Genomic DNA, 6,000 nt, shown 5'->3' with positions numbered 1-6,000 from the left:
TGGTGCTTAGAAATAATAAGACATCATAGACTATAGACAATGCTTGGAAATAAAAGGTCATACACAATGGGAAGTGCTCATAAATAGTGCTTCTATTCACTAAGAATATAAAAATGGAGATCATAAATGTAACGGTGATCATCGATCACAGCAGATACCATAGTGACTCGGTACAATAACAAGAGAAGGAGATCAGGAACGCTATTTGCACTCATCACTGCACGTGCCAGAGTGATTTAGTTCTGTTTGTATAGGGAAAGAAGGTAAATGTAATCACTGCACATGCCAATTGCCCCGTTAAAGACCAGTAAAATATGTACATGACAGAAAGACCATAAAATAATTAAAACTATACTCATCAGTCATCACTGCATGATAGGAGCTACGACCTACGTACAACAATACAAAGAGCTCATATTACTACACCACAACACCAAGATTGCCGATGGACAATCTGACGCTAAAAGCGGGTACAGCGACAGATGATCTGTCGCTAAAAAGTTATAGCGACAGACTTCAGCAGCCGGTGTAAATCCTGTCGTTAAAATATTTAGCGACAGACAATATTTTTAGCGACAGATGATCAGTCGTCCTGAATATTTATAGCGACAGATAATCCATCACTATGTTTTAGCGACAGATGCTCTATTAGCAAGCATATAGCGACAGATCATCCAACAATCCAGGTATTTATAGCGACAGATTGTTCAACAGGACACACAAAAATACCAAAAAAAATAAATACAATTAGAAAAAACATTTGGCATATATCAAATCCGCATTCAAGCTTAGTGTCACATAGAGATATAGAAACACATACATCACATCATGGAGGTCAATACATATATAACATACAATCTTTGTCTTACACACCGTTTGAATAATCCAACAAAGTCAGACACCAAAAACAATACTAGTATTTCTAGGAACTCAAAAACCAAAAGCACATCCACCACGTTATATGGAGAACCACTTTCTAAAAGCTCAAGCCAAAGACTGTCCAACACTTTCTGAAAAATAAAACAATCATGTATTAGGCACATGAAATTCAGGAAACTCTAAATGTCTCCTATCATGAACACACTAAACTGCATATTTGTGGAACTGCATATTTAACAAGTTTTTGAAACTGAGTAAACAGATAGCAGCAATAGTAATCACTGATGAAGATTTAACACAGAAAACTACAGTTCCTGTAGTTGTAGAGTTGATCAAGGTCGAGAAAGTAGATAGCTACAGCTATTGTTGTAAAAGAATAGCTTTTGTTGTTGATATGAAAATCAAGGCTGCCAGCTGCCAGAACAAATTGCTGCTCACTAACAATAGGCGGACCAGCTGCACTAAAACAAATTCAGAGCAAAATCCAGGCATGCACTAGAGAAGAAACAACTACAGAGCTGTCTACAGAAAAATCAAGAACAGCTGCTGCCTTTGTTGTTGTAATAGAGTCGAGACCCAGCATAAGCAAGAAATCAAGAGCGGCTAAAGCTGCAGGTGCTGGTTTGCACCAAATAGCAGCTTGTAGAGAGCATGCCCAGGCACCCAACACCAGATTATCTGGCAGGATTGTTTCATAGATAAATTACTTGCTGCCTTAACTCAAACAACTGTAGCCTAAGTTTATCACTCCAGTCCACTAAGTCCATATAGCTAAGAGTTGTGAAAAAATAAAAACCACCTTTTCTAATGTAAAACGCAGCTAACAGTAGCCTAAGCTTATCAAAAATCAAGAACAACTGCTGCCTTTGTTGTTGTAATAGAGTCGAGACCCAGCTCAAGCAAGAAATCAAGAGCGGCTAAAGCTGCAGGTGCTGGTTTGCACCGAATAGCAGCTTGTAGAGAGCATGCCCAGGCACCCAACACCACATAAATTTATCTGGCAGGATTGTTTCATAGATAAATTACTTGCTGCCTTAACTCAAACAACAGTAGCCTAAGTTTATCACTCCAATCCACTAAGTCCATATAGCTAAGAGTTGTGAAAAAAATGAAAACCACCTTTTCTAATGTAAAACGCAGCTAACAGTAGCCTAAGCTTATTACCTCCGATTCTAACAATATAAAAACACAATGCAATTTTGTTCACACATGTAATTGCTTGTAATTCCTTTCAATTAGTAATTTACAGTAATAACCACATATAAAAACACATACACAAGTACACAAGTTCAAAATAGCCCTTCAAAACTAGGCTAGTGATTTAACTGCTCCTAAGGAAATATTCTAATATAATTGCAACTGCTTACTTATAGTGTATAGAGAGGATTTTGGTTCTGTCTGTCTAGTTGAATGTCAAGTAAAACCAAAGCAAACATCTAATGAACATGTATACGGTCAGCTCTAATATATCACCAAGAACTATACTGATAATTTATGTACATGATTATTACATTATATGATAGCAGACTGAGCAGCACTACAGTAGAGCAAGACAATAAACATGTATACGGTGCTAGTGCTACTGATTGACTTTTACTATACTAGTGCTGCTGCTAGCCTGCTACTGATTAGTTTTTACTATACAAGAGTTAAGGAGCAGTTTATTTGAGAGAGCGAACGAAGGTTGCTTTCAGTATTAATTCTAGCACAAGGTTGAAAATATAAATTAGTTCACAAGTTTCAGAGATAATAAGCATTTGAAGAAGTGGATGATGTCATCAATTTGCTCAGTAAAAAATGTATCAGCTACCAGGCGCTCAATTAGCTAGATGGTAAAACATTATACTCTCATAAAACAGAATGAATTATGGGCAGCACATTGTAAGCTAGTTGGTTTCAGTCAAAATTTCAGGGAGCCACCATCATGCCGAGCCCCCACCACCTACAACACAGGATCCACCACTCACCATGCAGGAGAGGGAAAAAAAGAGAGGAAACAACAAACCTATTGCCGTTGCCGCTACCACCGGGTCGTGGATTTGACTGCCATGTCGTGGATCTGGCCGGAGGAGAAGAAGGACAGCCGACTCGCTATGGATCCGGCTAGAGGAGAAGAAGGGCAGCCATCCCGTGGTAGATCTGATCGGTGAAGAAGAAGGGCATGCACCCCATCGGCAATCTGGCCAGTGAGAAGAAGGGCGGCCACCCCATCGGCCCGCGGCTAGGGTTCTGGTTGGCGGCTATGAGCTCGTGCACCATGCCTGACCCGCGCCATCGTGGCCTGTCTAGGGAGCAGGGCGACCTCAGTGCCGCAGAAGGGAGGGAGGGAGCGAGAGCTCGCGTTGGGAAGGGAAGAGCAGAGGCGTTGACGCCGGCGTCAGTCTTTCGGGAGGAGGTCGCGAGGGAGAGAGGGATATACGGTGGATGGGGAGCGATGGCCGAGCATTGGGATAAGTCATTATTTCCTTTTTTTATTTTTTTGTTTTCTTTTGTAAATTCTTTTCTAAGGAAGAAAGCTAAAAAAACAAAATACAAAAATATACAAGCTCACATATATAGACACACATTTATGGGCTCATGAATTGTTCATATGACATAACAACACATCGTGCAAAGGGTGTGGAAGCATCTTTTTTATATTTTTACATACTTAAATTGATTGTAAACTATTTAGCAAGCATAAATCTAGGTAAATCAGTAAATCAGTGAGATATGCAGGAATGGTGCTAAAACTTTTACCACAAATTAAACATCACATTAAATAGGCTACCATAAAATTTTCATAATAATTAGAGCAAGATAACTACAATTTCAATTTTACACTAAAAAGCATAGGCAACATCTCTAGCAAAAAATACTAAAATTTGTGATATTTTTTGTTTACTACATGGATCTACATATATGGAGCTGAACAAAATTTATTTTATAATTTTTATAGTTTTCTATAAATTACTACACATTTATCAATTTTTAACCGAATTAAAGAATAAAAAAAACTAAACTAATAAGACAAATATTTTGCACCTAGGTCTTTATATTTTTCTTATTCTTAATAATTGTTAATGTGTCAGGAGATTTTACATTGGGATGCAGTGTTGTAAACCCTAGAAAAAATTTCTATTCTCTTTTTACTCTTCCACCAGCGTTAAACCGGACGACCGAATTCCGATTCTCTAACGATTGGCGGACGGGCGGACAGGGCAGCCTGAAATCGACGCCATGGCCTCTGCGTAGTTTGCCGCACCCACCCCTTCACCGTCTCCATCGGTCGGCTGCCGCCGGCGGCGGGGACGTCGGGCGACGGACGGTCTGTCTGAATCCGAGGCCGCGCGCGGCGCCGCCCTCACATCCACGGCCTCCTCCGCCGTCGGAATCAAGAAACGAACCCATACGGATCACAGCCAGAGTAGCATCGGCAGCGCCTCCCCCTCCTTCTTCCTCACCTGCAGCCGCTGCTAGTTCTCCCTCATGGTGGCGACTCCTCACCCTTGCAACCGGTGGCCGTGGCTGCTCCTCCCCCGTGCGCCCCCGCCTCGCGCAGATGCGGTTCGGCGTGTGCGCGGCTCGACCCACGTGCACGAGACTCCACAGAGGCGACGCGCCCCGTCTCTCTTGGATGGAAAGAATTCTATATACGTATACAGACTGGACTTGGAATGCAAAGGCGGACAGAACGGACATGGACATGGCGGCGGACAGAACCGATTCCGACGGACAGGCAGAAGCGGACAGAAAAAAGGCAGACTGAAATTTTAGCTCTATATTAGTAGGTATAGATTCATAGAATTCTATTTCTATGTGTTATTTATGCTAAAAAAATAAAAAATATATAGGCTCACGTATATAAACTAGTTCGTACACATATTCAACATATTTAAAATAAAATGGAATTTAATGAGATTGAAGTACATTAGATATCAAATTTTAGGTATCGAGGGGCACACAATCTCAACATGGGCCCATTTTCTTTAGCGACAGAGAGATTGATGGTATACTTGGCTTTAGCGACGGACAGGTCAACGTTAAATATCAATATCTATAGCGACAGTCAATAAATTGCTAAACGCAGAATTAGCGACAGATGATCTCTGAGTTATCTTTAGCGACAGACCATCCATCGATAAATATAATTTTTAGCGTCAGATGTCTGACGGGTGATGCAGTGTTGTGGTGTAGTGTATGCGCATGTAAAAGCAGCATCAGCCATATGAAAGACCGTGTCAACATCCAAGACTCTTAAAAAATTGTAGATTTTGAAATTCAAAACTTGATAATTTTAAATTAATTTATGTACTCTAAATTTTTTTAATTTAAAACTTGTTAACTACAAAATGTTGAAAGATTTGGGTTGACCCAAATAATAATTCTAATAAATCTCAAAATGGTCACTCACACATGAAGGGATGGTGAGGAACTTTAGTCCCACGTTACTATTCTAGAAGGAGTAGAGGTAACTTAAATAATTGAGTTGTCTCTGTGTCCAATCGAAGTTATTGAGAGAGGAAAAAATAAACAAATATGTGCGCGTTTGCCTCGCTAGTCCATGCATGGGACTAGTATATTACAGTATATTACAATATATATTGATTGATTGATGTTATGTTTGCTTTTTTTGGTGGAGCAGGAGGGAGAGAGAGAGAGAGTAGATCTTAGCCTACGTTGACTGCTTGTTGAACGTCTATTTCCTCTACGCTGGTGTCTAACCTCACTCTAAGAATGTCTCTACTTTTTCTTTGTTGTTCACTATAACACTACTGTAAGAATGTTTCTACTTTCTTTGTTGTTCGCTCTCATGTTTCTTCTATTACTAACATTAGTGAGTTTGAGTTTGCCCCATACCATAGTGATAGAGTCTTTGGTTTTTGACCCACTAGAATATGTATTTGTGATAAGTTTATTTGTGTTGAGTGGCACATCTATGGTACATGTTATTATTCTTTTTCTCAATATCATAATTAAACTTTTAGTCACTAAATTGCTATTATTTTCTAACACAAAGTTCTAAATCTCACTCTACAGTTTTGATATAAAATTCATCCTCATTTGACTTCGAATAAAAAAGTTGTAAAATTTTTAGACAGTTGAATAGTTGTATTTTGCCTCTCTTAAGTTTTTTTAATA

The 6,000-nt window shown here is 39.5% G+C and overlaps 1 long non-coding RNA gene across 1 annotated transcript; it reads right to left on the bottom strand.

Moving 5' to 3' along the window:
• On the bottom strand, positions 739-3,309 carry LOC110432207. The gene is made up of 2 exons (XR_002449612.1): positions 2,885-3,309; positions 739-1,010 (listed from the first exon to the last, which is right to left on the bottom strand). It is a non-coding gene; the product is annotated as an uncharacterized LOC110432207 (long non-coding RNA).

The sequence above is a fragment of the Sorghum bicolor genome, chromosome 2 (assembly GCF_000003195.3).
Source record: "Sorghum bicolor cultivar BTx623 chromosome 2, Sorghum_bicolor_NCBIv3, whole genome shotgun sequence".
NCBI lineage: Eukaryota > Viridiplantae > Streptophyta > Magnoliopsida > Poales > Poaceae > Sorghum > Sorghum bicolor.
This window is presented reverse-complemented; position numbering and strand designations above follow the sequence as displayed.